The sequence below is a fragment of the Lepeophtheirus salmonis genome, chromosome 2 (assembly GCF_016086655.4).
Source record: "Lepeophtheirus salmonis chromosome 2, UVic_Lsal_1.4, whole genome shotgun sequence".
NCBI classification, from domain to species: Eukaryota; Metazoa; Arthropoda; class Copepoda; order Siphonostomatoida; family Caligidae; genus Lepeophtheirus; species Lepeophtheirus salmonis.
This window is the reverse complement of record NC_052132.2, coordinates 19,568,005-19,584,447: the sequence shown is the minus strand read 5'-3', so window position 1 is coordinate 19,584,447 and position 16,443 is coordinate 19,568,005. Positions and strand designations below refer to the sequence as shown.

The following is a 16,443-nucleotide window of genomic DNA, read 5'->3' as shown; positions in this document are numbered from 1 at the left end:
CCTGAAGGTCACATTGTACATCGTCTTCATTGGGGCCTCAGTCTGCTCCCAGATGGCCTTCTTGGACAATCCCACGAGTAGGAGCTCTGTGATCTCAATCCTTTTCTCGTACTGTGTGCTCATGGTGGCTACTATGACAATTTTTTTCCTTTACAATCGACAGCTAATTATGTTGCTCATCGAAGCATTGTAAAAAAATGACTTTGAACCCCTCAAAATTTACTTAATAGAGATGAGTAACTAAATAACCCTTGGCCCGGTATATAGTTATTAAATTTCGAAATATGGCTATGAATCAAAATGAAGCTATATAAACATAATAATAAATAAATGTTTTCTTAAGTTATATGTATCTTACGACCAGGGATATAATATTGGCTAAATTGAGGTATGCATAAAAACCACGCCTGAGAAATTGTCATAAAATTGTATTAACTTTAAGAGACGATAAATCTCCTGACAGAGATCACTATAAATTAAAATGCTCCTTTCTCAAAAATACGTTATAATGTTCAAAAATTTCAAAATAGAGAGGAATAACTCAGAATAACATTTATATTTTGTTCTCATTAACATTACTCCATCAATCATATGTGTACCTACAATTTATTTCTAAGAACTTTTGAAAATATAAACTTCAGATCTCAACTATGCTCCCAGTCATAATAAAGAGGTTCTTTTATTAAAACGTTCGTAATTTTCGTACTTCTGAAATTTATGTTGATATTTTCACTCCTAACAGTACTCATATTAAATCACGAGCCATTTTCATTTTGATGATTGTTGACTAATGACGTCATTTCATTAAAAAAAATCAAATTATATTTTTATATGAACATCCACACATTTCTAATTTTGTCGTCAGTTTTATGCATACTCCTACTCTTCATCTAATCCATGTTTTGGGATTTAAGGAATTAATATTTCAAAAAATAAATTCAAGTTCATTCGTCTCCTGGATCACTTGTCATCCAAGAACTCCAAAAAGACCCTCTCCTCTGAGTCTCTGACTCTGCATTCCATTCTATAATCACGACAATGTCTTCATTTTACTAAAAAGAATGATACATTTAAACTCCTTGAGTTTCTTCGACATTGTAGTGAAGTATATGAGTCAATGTCAAAGAAGAGGATCACTCGCTGTTCCACATAGTGGTGAAAAATGAGGGATACTTGTGTTTTGTATGAGTCCAAAGTCAAAGAAGATGATCACTTGCGGTTCCTTAGAGTGATAGTGGTGAGGAATGATGAGACTTATGTTTCATATGAGTCACATAAATCAAATCAAATAGTGAAATCAGAAATGGAATCCCAATTCTATAATAGCTTAAGAAATTTGTTTCTATCATTCAATCCAAGACAAAATATCGTCAATTTATTTGTATTTTATTGACTATGAACATAATTATCATAGATATCAAATCATAGCAATTCATCATCATTAAGTCTCCAAGCTCTGATATATTTCATTTCCAAGGAGTTTATTTCTCTTCTACACCTCTATTTTTATCTGGTTACTTTATTTACAAAATGGTTTTGACGAAACCTCCAATTTTTATTTAGATCCTTCACAGTTTAATTTTTAAGTACAATGTAAGATTAAATTAAGTAATTTCTGACCATTGTTTCGATATATTGAAATGACGAATGCCATTTGATTTTCTATTATTACTGTAGTAATAACCAAGTTTCTTTGATTTTGATTTATTTTTTCATTATATTTATATTTGAATTATATCTGGAAAAGTATAATAATGTAAGGTGTAATTTTGTATATAATAATACCTCTTCATGTCCTCATGCTCAAAGATTAAGGATTTAGCTAAGATAAATTTAGTGTAACAATTAATAACTCACGTTTTCTTGGCAATGTTCTTAATAAAATATGGCATGTATACAGTAGACTTAGTTCATGCAGACTATTAGAATTTATAAGGACTATTCTATATTATTAAGTTTCACTTTTAAAATTTTTACAAAATATAATAAATTTTTATAAGAATTTATATATTTAATTAAAAATTCATAGCACAACCTCTTAAATAGTCCGGTAACGGCAATTGATTTCTATTTTCAATTAACGAAGAATACTAATTCAATAAATTAAGAAACATGTTCGAGATATGATGTACTTCAATTTTACAAATTTGAACACATTTACTTTCAGCTTTTTAACTTTTTTAAATTTTTTAAACATATCACATCAGTCAAAAATCATAAAATAATCCAAATAATAATTATAAAAACAAAAAACACAAACAAGTCAATGTAAGAATTTGAAATATTAGTTGTTTAATTAATGAGGAGGAAGAGAAAAAAGAAAAACCGGTAGATAAGTAATCAGATCAAGCAAGCTCATAATAGACCCCTCGCTCCCTCTTTTCTCCAATCTATCACTCAGTATATTATTTGACGTAGTATCTACCGGTCGGTCGGTAAGCTTTATATACGGTAATAATTCATGATTTTCCTGTATTATCTGACTGGGCAGAGATTGCTTCTAGGATCTCCATTGAATGGAGTACATAATCTTCAAGCCTTGGTGGAATCGGTAATATTTAATCTTTAACCCCATATATTATCCCTTGGACTTTCGAGATAATATATTCAATTTTCAGGTTCTGTATGTATTTCGAAGACGTTGCTACAAACCAATCTGAAGGGCAGAGTTATTGGACGTACTTTTCACGGATAATACAATCCACCATTCTAACAACGGGAGCCACTTTTGAGCAAAAATAGAACAAATTGAATGAGGCCTCGATATTGTCTTTACAAAAACAGCACATTCTTGACTCAACCATTTGTTTTGACTTATTTTGTAAATAACGAAGAGGTGGCCAATCGGTATCTCAACTATTTTTGATGAGAATCTATTAAGTAGTTTTTTAATATTTTTTTTCGGTTCAATAACTTAACCATTTATTTCAGGTCCAGTCTCTCCATTCTTCTCTTGACGATAAGAGACGACACTCCGTTGTTATCACAGATTATTGCAGACCTTATTTTACTATTAGAGAGTGCTTCCACTGCTACGAAGAAGGGTGTTGAAGGCTCGAAGTTACTGGTTTTAGAAAGGTAGCTTGAGACTAATCTCTTGGTTCTACTTAATAGAATAAAATTGACTAACTCCGTATCTCCACGAGATAGGTATTGACCCAGAGAAGTTAGTCCTCCTTTCCTTAAAAACTCGTCTCGACTTCTCCACCTTGGATTAAAGTTCGTTAGAGCTCATGGTATGTAGAATGTTATTCATAATGAACTCCCACGACCTACCCATCTGTCTCAAGTATTGACCACATTTTTTCATCACCCTAAATAGCACCGTTGTTCCCATAATAAGATCATAAGAAGTATTTTTCTTAAACTCACCCTTGATCCTCAGCTCCCAATAATCACTGCTCTTCCCACTCAATTTGTAAATATGCTCACATATCTCATTGGAGAAAGGAGGAGTATATCTCAAGATGTGAGTGTCTTTAGTTATTATGATTTTATCCCAGACCCTGAGGTTTTCGAATCTGGTTATGGGTACACCTTTAAAAAATTTAACGCTCCTTTCAATGACCGAAATAATTTTTACTTCGTTTTCTTTTAGGGGTCCCAAGGCCGACGTGGATGCCTCGTACCCAAGTATGGTTGCCGCTGAGACCAATTTGAATTTTTCAAATTGTGGATTCAGATCTTCCTCAAAATTGGTAACGATCATCGTCTTTCCTATATTAACCGATAGTGCAGACTGTATTTTAAATTTTCCCAAGTTATCCAAGATTGCACGAAGGGATTCTGTCACTTCCTCTCTGGAGCCTGAACAGAAAACTGTGACATAAGCATATAAGAGACACTTCAGAGGTATATTTCCGGACGATATACTTTTTATCCTTGAATCCAAGTTTATCAACTCCCATAAACCATTCATCGCAATTATGAAAAGAGAAGGGGAAAGAAGATCTCCTTGTGGAGTCCCTCTAAGGATAGAGAATCTATCGGAGGATCCGCAATACAAGCTATTGTTTTGGAGTTTCGAAGTATTGCAGAGATCTTTTCAGTGAAGCCCTCCTATTACTTTGCCAGTCCTTGTTCTTCCATTATAAGTCATTTTTGGGGGGAAGTCATCGCATGTGAGACCTAAATCTTGTAAGTTATAATCTAATATTATTTGTTCCCGATCTGAAGCACTATTTTTATTGTATGCACCATTATAACCCTGGGCGTCCCGATTTGGTTTTCGAGTTACATTAAAGTCTCCCGCTAATAGTAATTCCTTTCCGCCCAAAGGGTTTTTTTTTACTTTCAGTTTTTGATTTTGGTATTTAGTGTATTGAGGCAAACAAATATATTCAATATTACTTGAATGATGAATAAATTGAACGAGTATCGTTACTGTTATACATAAATTCGTTAATATAAATACCTTTTATTTTACAAATACATAACAAAAACATTTTTTACTTTTTAAGTATACTTAGGTATTCACCAAGTTGAAAAATAAACAAAATATGGATCAACATTAATTTAATCCTTTTTTCAAAATAAAAAATAAAATTACTTTAAATTTAAATGAAGAAGTGAAGCAATTCAATGTAGATATTCAGCATAATATGTGACACAAATCATTTTTAAACTATCTAACTCGTTTTTTTGCATCTTTGATAATAATGAAACTTCATCGGTTCTGGTTAAATTATTTGATACGTGCAAGATCAAATCGACACTTTTTTTTTTTTTTAATATTAAACTTTACTTTACTTAACACAAATTGGTACAAAAGTAGGTAATAATTACTACTAATGACTACATAGAGCCTGATAGATTGAAATTTTGACGCCTTAAACTTAATGTAGATTTTAAAAAAAGGCTTGTATTACTATTGATATTATAGATGACTTTAAAATATACAAATTAAATGTTCAATTAAAGCACTGTTGCCATCAACTATCTATTCACATCATAGGTTCCATCCATCCATTATCTAAAAATATCTTTTATCATTTACCTATTCCATTTTGTTGGATGTGGTGATAGGATAGGATTTTAAATATTCAAAAATAAATCTTAAACGATAATTAAAGGTAAATGGATAATAAAATATGCTTATAATAATTAATATCATTTCCTTTTATTCTTCTTTAATATAATTTATATATTATTTTTTTATAAAATTAATATTTTCAACAATTTATCTTACAAATAAAGCGAAAATAGGCTAGATTCGTACGTGTTATCTTCCAAATAAATATAATATCATTCCCAATTAGAACAAAAAAATAACTTATACATGTAGAAAAGTGAGTTAAAAGCCATGTTACATCAGAACCAACAATAAACTGGAATCATTTTATTACAACAATCTTTGCTACTATTTATTTTTAGAAAATACAAATATAATGTACACATGATATTTAAGACCTTTGAATAATTGATTCTTAAAAAGAATCTGTTTCGAAAGAGACTTTCGTATATATTCTTTTTTAAAATTCTCAGAAATGAGGCTGACTTCATGATGAAGATATAGTTTGTATGTTAAAAGATACTTCATCATTTTTGATTTTACAAGGGAATCGAATATGCCACTAATTGAAGTTATGTATACCATGAATCCGACAAAAGCTGTTCTTTTCTTAGTTTTGACCAAAGGATTGCCCCATTCATCTTTCAATTTGTTAATATGCGATAGCATTTCTTCAATAAATGGTTTCCAAAAGGCTTTATTCCCAATAATAAGATGAGATTTGAATCCTTTGGCCAAAGGACTTCGGCTGTTGGTGAAATCAAATAGTCGATCAAATCTTCGAATGAAGTCGACGGTTCCTTCAGAATTTTTGAATTATATCAATTGAAGGTCTTTATGGGAAAATTTTATCGCATCTGCTACAGACGAGCTGAGAAGTTGAGTAGCCAAATTTACCTAATAAAAAGTTAAAAAATACATATTTCTCATTTTTTTAAATATATCATGTTTTCATACCTTCATTTTCATATTATGAAAGTTAATATGCCTTTTTAAGTTTATTTCAAGTCTGTATTTCTTCGGACGATTGAAGTTTTTCCAACTCTTCTCAATTGCACCTTTCTACCATTTTTATCCACCATAACTTTGATAGATACAAACGTATTCCTAACTAATTTTATACAATGGCATGTGTCTAATAAAACAAAGTCTTTTTGGTGGCGATCACTGAGATGAAAAAAGTATGTCCGAAACTCCTTGCCTTTTTCCAAATTAGCCCCCAATTTTTTTCACATAGTTGGATGGCTATTAGGTCCATTGCAAGTTAAAGTTTCTTTTATATTGATTGAATGGAGCCTTCTCAGACATTGGTCGGTAAGATTTGCTTTTTCGAATGGAATGAAGTCGACGGTTCCTTCAGAATTTTTGAATTATATCAATTGAAGGTCTTTATTTTTTGGATGAATTTTGGAAAAATGGATGAAAAAATGAGCGACTGGAACTTTCCAATTCTGATTGAAAGACACAACCTAAAAGACAAGGGCCTTTGTTGGCGGTAGAGTCTCACATAGTTCTTCTTCATCAAGACCAATGTTGACATATCCATAAAATCTTTTCCAATTCGTTTGAATTTTTTGAAAACTGACATTTCGTCTAATGTCAAATTGACGAGAATTATTTGCTTCGATTTAAGAATATCAAAGGAAGATTGAGTAAAACCTGGATCACTATTCACATTAGAATACCAGTTTCGAATGGTACTGAGACTAGGTAGACATAAGTCAAAGGTATTTCTCACATTTTTGTCGAGTACAATGTCAAATCAAATGCTGGGAGCTTAGGTTAGTAGTATCTACGACTTCCCTTTATACCACTTCTGATATGCATCCTTTTTAAAATGTTTTTAGCAACGTCAGACATTGGATCAAGAATGGATAAAGCCTCTTCTGATAGCATTCTCTTGGACCTCATGTCTTTGAAAACGTCAACCAAGTTTCCTAACTTGTTGAAAAATCTGTTGACATCTGTATTTTTTAGAACGGTTTGCAAGCTCGGAAATCATATTGGTTTGCCATTGGAGCTTCTGCTTAATGACTTGAGCTGATGGGAGAGAATAGGGATGATCCAATTACACATTTTCCTAGCTGCATACAGGGAAGGATCTATGTTGAGTCCAGGAGATGGTTTGACCCTTTTAGGAGGTGAGGAGGACCTCCTTGTAGGAGACTTGCTTTTTCGACGAGTTCTTGCAACTTCTTCTTGAAAGCGAAGCGGGAAAACAATGAATAGAGTAAGCACAGTATTTTCTCTCAGCCTGACAACTCCCAGAGTCCAATTGAAGGGTTCTGGAGGAAATGGTCCTCGAAATTTTTTTTTAAGTCATCTGGCTTGATTTCCTTACCCATTGTCTGCACCTCTCTGGAACCTGGGTCGTAAAACGATGGTATGAAATTGAATTGCCAGAAGCATACTTGTTTTTGCAACCAAATGCGACACAATGCATGTTAATCCTGGACTTGTATGCACCAATAATTTGCATTAACTTATTAGACAATACGGGCAATGTATGCATGTAACTTACATTTATCCGTTCAAATTTAACCTTCCGTTAACTGAAACATTATACACCCTAAGATGAAAATGTTTCTTATTCCTTTGAATCCATACTTTATAGTAAATATTTTTTAGTATGCTATATATAACATAAGATCACATAATATGCAATTATTTTTTTATTCGATAATGCCCTTATTAAGATTTATTCGTTACTATAACAATTTTTAATTGAGGTTTAGTGAAAATAATTAACTGTTTTAGTTTAAAGGCGTTCTGCTGTTTTTCCTTTTGATTTCTTTGATTCATCTTTTTTTCATTGAAAAGACGGAAGTGTACAACGGTAGTATTTAATATAATACACGCAACCTCATCAAAACTGATTCCAAAACAGTCATTCAGTACAGAATATTACTTACAAATTTGTATCGAAAATGTATATTTTAAGCTTTTACTATAATAATAACAAATTATATCTGACTGCAACCCCAAAGTCTTATTTTTAATATCATTTTTTAAATAAGTACTTATTTTTCTTGATGTTTTTATTTTGAAATTTTGTACAGTGTAAAATTTGGCGTTTATTTTTTTACCCAGTTTACTAACCGTCTTATCTAAAGTATGTTAACTAACTTGGCAACAGTCTCACCCTATTGTATACTGAAGGCATTTCCATTATAATGAGATTAAGTTTTGCAAAGATATAAATAATACATAAAAGCAATAAGCATAAAAAAAAATGTATATAGTCTACCTGCAAAAATGAAATAAATAGATCAAGCTGATTAACATTATATTAAATTCAATCTTAAAAAAACCCATTTATTCATAGCTGAATGACTTTCATATAATAAAAGCCTTTATTCTTACACCCCCTTGCAAATAACAATCATAAAACCAAAAGAGGATTGATCCATAAAAATAAACAATAAAAGAATGAGGCAACTCATAAAATATGCATTAAATCCACGAGAGTGCAAAACATTTAAATTGGACTTAACTGTTTTTTTGTTTTTGTTTTGAAAATAATATTTTTGACTGAGCTGTCAGAGAACATTTTCATTTATTTTAATTTTGTCCTAGATGAGTAGTTCTTAAGCTTTGATTGTTGCGTCGTACCACCGGAGAAAATATGAAAATCTCATAGTACACCCCTTAATTGAAACTTAAAATTTGGGTTCAATTTCATGTAATATGATTAATGACCATTTCTTATAAAAACATAATTTTTGGAAGATCTTTTGTTATAAAAAATAAAAAGGTTTTTTTGTATGGAAAACCGTCGCTCAATAGTTGCAGTGTGCAACAGAAGGAGTAAAGACTTGCAAAGAGAACAACAACATACAGCTTTAAAAATAATCCTCTTGTAAACGTTTTATTCGGTAATAAATTACACCTTTTTTTGAAAAAAGGTTCATTTGAAGCGTAAACAATTGTTTGAATGAGCGTAGTTATTATTCATGAAGGCCTAGTTTTGTATAAAAGAATTGATCTTTTTGAATGTATATGCTTATTCGAAAAATTACTCGAGGTTGATGTTTTAGTAAATAAAACTTTTAAGTTTTAATTACTTATTTTTTCATACAATTTTTATATTATTACTTTGTTTATTTTTTTCAAGTTTTATTATAACATTAATATAAAGGCTTTCGAATCGCAAACGATATATTGTCAAATGAACAAATTAAACTTTAGTTTTTTATAAGTCTAAAAAATGTCCACCCATAATGTTTGTTTACCAAATATTAATGTTACCCAAATAAAATTAAATAGATTAACTTATTAACGTGTTGCTCTAATTTACATACATCCATTATATATGAATAGTGCAATTTAAATATTTAACTAGTAATTAATTGTATTTTATGTCAGTTCAAAAATGCAAAATAATCATAACTAAGCTGGAATTTTGACTACTTAGACTTATAAATTTCCATCTCTCATGATCTGAGATTTATGAAGCATATACACTATACCATAAAGAAGGCCAAACAAAACTTGGGAATCATTAAAAGAAGTTTCAAAACATGTAACCTTTCGTTCATGATAAAAATTTATGTCCTCCCGATCTAAATGTAGGGATCTGAGATCTTAAATCCTTCCAACATCTTCCTGATTAAGTATTAAAAAAGTTGCAAGTTAGTTTTGTATTGTTTTTTCCTTCATTGGGAGATAACGACAACTATGCAAAATCAAAAGACTTGACCTCATTACACTGTATCATCCCTTTAGGGATGTTATTAGTATCTTCCAAATTTAAATAAAAAGAGTATCTTATCTCCACCATCCCGGAGAGGCCATAAAGGCTTCCTCTTCTACGAAACGAGATTCCCTTATCTCAACACCATGTACTTCCCAAAAAAACAAATATAGACATTTGATTTCGTCAGGAAAGTGAGGCTGACCTTCAGCAATTTTTGGGATGATCTTTTTTTTTTTTTTTTCACTATTAGTTCATTTTTAAAATTTAAAAAAAATTGTATCTTAAATGTATTATTTATTCTAACCATGATAATTTTTATGTTTCAAGAATATTAACTATAAATCGACCGTTATAGGCTTTGATTATCTCTGCTGGTCGAAAATAAGAGTAAATAAATCCAAAAATAATATTAACTACTTTTGTTAAAATACAGAAAATCATTTTTAGAGACTAAAAACATTTTTTTTTAAATGTATAGTGTCACAACTAAACATGTACTCCCTAATCTTGTATAATATACCAATGTCGTTGCTCTATTGTGTTTTTACTTTTATTTGTTAATTTAGAATGTTCATAAAATCTTTTTAAATTTCGAAATCATTTTGTTGCCACATTAAAAAGTATGCATTGCTTAAACTAGCTGTGTCAATATAGTATTAAAAAAACTCTTCTATTATTAAGAGCTCAGAACTAAAAAAGAATCAAATTCACTCTATTGTATTCGTCTTGAACTTATTAATGCGAGAATCACTAAGTAAAATATACACAAAACATAATTCCCCCCCTCTTTCCCTAAATTCAAGCAATCAATATAACATACTTAGAAACAACAAAGAACCACTTTTTCTCTAACACTAGCAATGTAAATATAATCAAAATCAAATTTAGTTTATGACATTTAATTAACTTTTTAATCAACTCTAAGTTTTTTTCCTAAAAAGTGTAAAATACATCAGTCAATAGAATGTCATTAATCTTAATTTTATTTTAATACAGTCATGTACATACATCGTTTACATTTCAAAAAGAAGTCAATTTATTTATATTAGATCTTTATACTGGGTGCATCATTAGCTTTTGAGCGCTTTTTAAATCTTAAGTTATGGTTGTATAGGAGGTTGAGAGGTATTATGTCATTAATTTAAATTCTTTGACATATTTTGACTATATATTTTTTGTAAATGAATTGTTATATAAACGCTAAATCCACAATTAAATTGTGAATCTATGACTTATATTTTCATTTATTAATAATTTATGTACCTAAATATCATACATACTTAACTCTCCGTTAAAAAAGATACTTATTATATGTAACGCCTTTAGTGAACTGAACAAAAAGTAAAGCCCATTTATAAAACGTAATAAATTACATGATAAACAAAGTTGAACGATTATAATAATGACGTAATTTAAGTTTTGTATTATTTTCTTAACTATTTCATCCTTTTTACCCTCGTAAATATCAATTAAAATGTTAAAAACACTTGTACGAATATATAACATTTTTAAAAATAAATCTATATATATTTTTTAATGATCTTAACAACATGAATTAGGGTGTTTAAAAAGGTATAATATGTTATTCTTATTTTAAATACATTAAATTAAATTTTTTGATAAAAAGTTATATACTTTAGGATAATTTTGAGAATCAAATTAGTAACCATCAGTTTTTGTTAAGGTTATATTGTACCACATCAATTTGAAATTTAACTTCTATATTCTCAATAGTAAAAAGGAAGAACAACAATTTACAGAGTTAAAAAAAAAAGAAGGTTTACAGAACTCTCAACTCATACCTATATAAATTATTTAAATTTTTACCTAGATTCCTCAAATTTGAAAGTAAATATCTGTGATTATATGGTAAGATTTTGGACATTATTATAAGTAATGAGGAATATCGTGTGTAATTCATTAGTTGAGCTTCAATCAACTGTGACAAGGGTGGAGGATGAGCAGGAAATAAACGAGTGCATCGACAATAATTACACCGATGTCGATCGATCCTCAATTGTACTTTGATTCCAAAAAGGACTTACAATTTTAACTCCACCAGAAATACTACAGGTTATTATTCTTCATTTTTTATGAGCACACACGAATTTTTAATCAAGTTTTGAATGTAATTTAATGTAATAGAAAAGTAAGTTTACTACTCAGGAGATAATTAATAATAACAACTGCTAAGGAAAAGATAATTTATTCTTCTGATCACAAATTCTAAAAAAACAGGCGAGTTACAAAATACACCGAATTTTCATCTTTAATAATAAGATTTATTAGTAACGGTATAAGTATTTCATTAAGAGGAATAAAAACGGAGTTTACACTTTTTATTGCGTTTAGAGAAGAAAGAAATCTTTGTTCTCCAAAGTGTTCCAAAGAGGTTACACCTCAAAAATCAACTTAATCCATCCATTAATTTTAGAGCCAATACAGACAGATAGACTGAAGTCCAGAAGTATTTATCATTAAATATATAGTATTCCGTCTGCAGAAATGAAAACTTCCCCTTCAACTAGTCTTCAACTTCTGCAGTTCTTTTTGGACTCCTCTACGACGTCTATCTTCCAACTCGAACTTTTACAATGATAATCAGACATTCTTTTATGGTTAATACAATAATTGACTAGGTTTTTGATCTGAATGATGTATTTTCCGAATTGTGCTCGAGTGGAAACGAAATTATGTACTTTCATCATATTAAAAATTACCTAGGGGTGTTCGGGGTAAATTTCACAACTACAAATAATTTTCTAATCTAATTTAGCTTTAATACTGTAAACAAAATGAAAATATGAAATAAAAAAGGCAATTTAAAACAACTGAAATGGACCCTCTCTGGATATTTTCAACAAGTTCAAAAGTCAATAATATAAAAATAACAAGAAGAATGCTCAAACTGAGCTCCATTGCAACAAAAGTATTCATCGAATATATAAATATTTACTTAAAAGTTGGGTACAGGTTTTAAAATGATTATTTCAGCCCAATATTTTACATATTTTTTATTCTATTAAACATAGATACAAAATATTGTGTAGCATCACAAATAACAAAAGCAAATTTATCTTTTTAATTAAGATAGAGCACAAAAACTCAATTTGATAATTGTATACAAAATCTACGATAAATGGAGACTTTTTCTATTGTCTATTCAATAGAATTGTTTTAGTTTATTGATATGGAATTAATGCTACATATATAATGTTATATCTTACCTTCATGTCATTAAAAATTAAGATTCACAACTTAAAAGACTTTTTTGCTTTTCTATTGCATACAAATCTTTTTGAGATATCAGTTGGAAGATTGATCTTTTAGGTACGAGGCGTTGTTATGAGAAATGCAAGAAAATATGCTATTAATTTATTATTAGACATTTTAGTACTACAATTAATTTATCTGCCCTGGGAAATCGATGTCAATGTTAGTATATTTGTTATATGTATGTATATCTCCTTCTATAGTAGCAATCAGATATCAAACTTACACACGGACTTTGATTTCATAATAATTAGTTCGTCCGAGCTCGTTGTCCCCTGAGCTACGACGCTTTATATCCTTGTAGAAATTTGAATCCAGCTTCTTTCGAACGGATGATTAAAAAAGGAGATGATGACTTTGAAAAAATATACAATGTTTATATTGACTTCTTTTGTAACGAAATAAGTATATTGGAAGCCATAAAGTTTGAAGTTCGAAGTTTTTAATCTGTACTTCTTTTTTATTTCTTCCTCTTCTACACTTTTACAGCAATTAATCTCTTTATACTAATGCACAAGTTCATGATCAATTTGATCTCATTGGGTGTCTTTGTTCGATCAAACAAAACAAATGATAAAGACATGAACTCTTGAAAACTGTCTTTTAAAGCAGTTTTTTTGTGAGAAAAAACTTCTAAATTTCGTCATGGTTGCAAATTTCTTATGGTCATCTATGGAAAACCCTGCAGGTACTCCGATAATGGAAAACATCTGAAAAAAATACTATGAACATTTTTCGCAAATTATCACATGGGTCTACTTTTATTTGCAGAGATTATTCATCCAGGCATTGAAATAAAACATAAATAAGTACATGATAAAATAATTTGGTTTTGTATCCTATGGTATCAAGGATCATGGAAAAGATTCAAAACAATTTTTTGAATAATTTGCACGGCAAGCATTTTAAATCTCAGATTTGTAATAAACATAAATTCAAGTAGTATTCTTCTAGTGAGTTTAAAATATTCCTTGGGCTTGCTTTCAATCAAAGAAGAAACACTTGGGAAGAGAAATCTTGGATTTTGCTGAAAGAAGCAACAGAGTACTAAATTTCTGAATAACAAGAAGCCGAATATATTTTTATTTGATGGGAATGTAATTCTGGACCACCATGTTGGGGGGTTGAGATTGAGTTATAATAACTTGAGCTAATATGTTTCACTCGACAAATACTGTAGAAAAATATAGTTTCTTTAAAATTAAACGTTCAAAATAATTAAAAAGAAACACATTTATATATAAATGCTGCGTAGCTTATAAAAATATTTAAATTTATTCTAAGTGTGAATTCATTTTGAGTTTATATGTTTTTTTATACAATATTATATTTCTATAAATAAAATAGTTTATAAATTTTTTATAACGAAATAATGAAGTATTGGATATTAAATAGTTTTTCAAGATTCATATTCCGACTCAATAAAAATATAGCACGCTTACTTACTTAGTGATAAAAATATACTTTTCCATAACTTAAAATAGATTATAAAAAATAAGGTGATTGATTGTTAAAATCTGAAACGAAAATATAAAAATATGAAGGATAAATACGTTTCGGTAAAGTATGTGAATAAATACTAAGAAATATTTTACTTCAGGTTTCTTATTTAAGCAATACATATTTAAATTACTATAGTTTAATCAGTGGAAGCAAATTTTGTTATTAATGTAGGCTGCGTGATAATGCTGTAAATTGAAGTTCCTCTTATTTAAGAAAAAAACATTTTTTACATTGACAGCATGATGTAAATGGAATCATAAAGAATATATCATCTAATTTCTGTTTTTGAAAGTGAACTTAATTTTGTTAGGTACTTCATCAGAATGGTTTTATACGGTTTTTTCCTTTTCTCTTAAAAAAAATAAAGGTTGCTTTACTATCATTGCTGTTATTATTAAGTATTCTTTGATATCATGGATAATTGTGTAGTCAATTGCTACATAATCTATAAGGAATTGAATCCCAAAGGAATTAAATTACTGGATTTCAATTTTTTTTTTTTTTTGACACTGATTGCCAAGAACAAAGGTCGTACATGAAATTTGCCTCAATAATTTAAGTTATTCATTTATCTATTCAACTCCATATTTTCATGAAATTATTATACAAGAGAAAATGTAGAAGTTGGACAAACAAATAAAAAAATACTTAAATCTGATATAGTCTAGCCGAATATTTTTTTTGTTTTGGTTCAGAAAAAATTCCGGAAACTATTTTATTTATTTAATTGACAGTTATAAAATACCATATTTAAGTTTACACTGAAGATTGCTTTTGAAACTTTATTAAAAACCATCTCCTGAAGGCAGTGAGACCAAAGTTAAGTTCTTGATCACGAGCATTTCCTTGCAAAAAATTAAATTAATCAATTATAACTGAATTTGTCATTTTTTATTCCATATAGCCTCCCTCACCCTCAATAACGGCCTTCATCCTCTTTCTGAAGACTTCATTAACCTTACTGATGTAGTTTTCTTACAAGTTTTTGTCTAGCATAATTATGGCTTTTGTTCTTACTGTTCGTTTCCGACCTTGCCCAGACTTCTAACGACTGTTCTTTGGGGTTTAAATCGTTTTTTAATAGCATGGTCAGCCATCTGGCTGATCTTGAGGTCAATTACAATCTTGGTTGGGGTTATCTGGGATACAAGCATTTCCAGCACAATAATTAATAATTAAGTAGTTATAACTGAAATCGATATTTTTTATTCATTATGGCTTCCCAAAGCCTCACTAATGGCTTTTTTCCTCTTTGTGAAGGATTTACGAACCTTAGAAATGTATTCTTCTGAACAATCAGCTTATATGGTCTTTATGATGTACTCCAAAGATATTACAGATCCTTGAGTGTTATTGCAGGGAGTTTGCTCAATCTTTTTTTTATGTTTGTTCTTGATTTTGCTCTCAAGTCATATTTAATGGTCTTTCGGAGCGTAACCTTGCTCACACTGATATTTTTGGCCATACCATCCTCACTGGATTTCTAGCAAGGTGTTTTTTAACACATATAATCATGACTGTTCCTGTCCAACTTTGCCCAGACTTCTGGCGACTGTTTTTTGTGTTTCAAATTGTCTTTTAATGCCATACACAGCCACCTGGCTGATCGAGAGGTCAATGACAATTTTGGTGTGGGTCTGCGAGCTCCGAGTATTTCCTTAAGTATAAATTTAAACAAGATGAATGTTCATATAAAATAGATTTACATTTTTTTGAATAAAAATTGAAAATATATTAAATATTACTTTAAAAATATAAAATATTTATGGTTTTGGAAAAATTATATTTAAGAAAATAATTGTATATTTATTTATTTACTTTTTTAGTATTCAGGACAATGGCGTCCCTAAAGATATCTCGAAACATAGACATCTAATTATTGCAAAATAAAAATAAACTCTTCATTAATGCTTGAATAAAAAATTGCAAAATAGGTACAAAAGCAAAATTATATTAAGTA

General features: G+C 29.5%; 1 long non-coding RNA gene across 2 annotated transcripts in view; it reads left to right on the top strand.

Annotated features, from left to right (window-relative positions):
- The first annotated feature begins 2,430 nt into the window (after positions 1-2,430).
- The window catches only part of LOC121132161 (uncharacterized), a 35,247-nt gene continuing 21,234 nt past the window's right edge, over positions 2,431-16,443 (top strand). The window contains exons 1-5 of one of the 2 annotated variants that reach the window (XR_011784384.1): positions 2,431-2,551; positions 2,619-2,880; positions 2,932-3,236; positions 3,599-3,698; positions 3,762-4,137. This is a non-coding gene — a long non-coding RNA (uncharacterized lncRNA). Of the gene's footprint in view, positions 2,552-2,618; positions 2,881-2,931; positions 3,237-3,598; positions 3,699-3,761; positions 5,318-16,443 lie in introns of those variants that run through there. The other variant, XR_005869245.2, reaches the window with a different exon arrangement.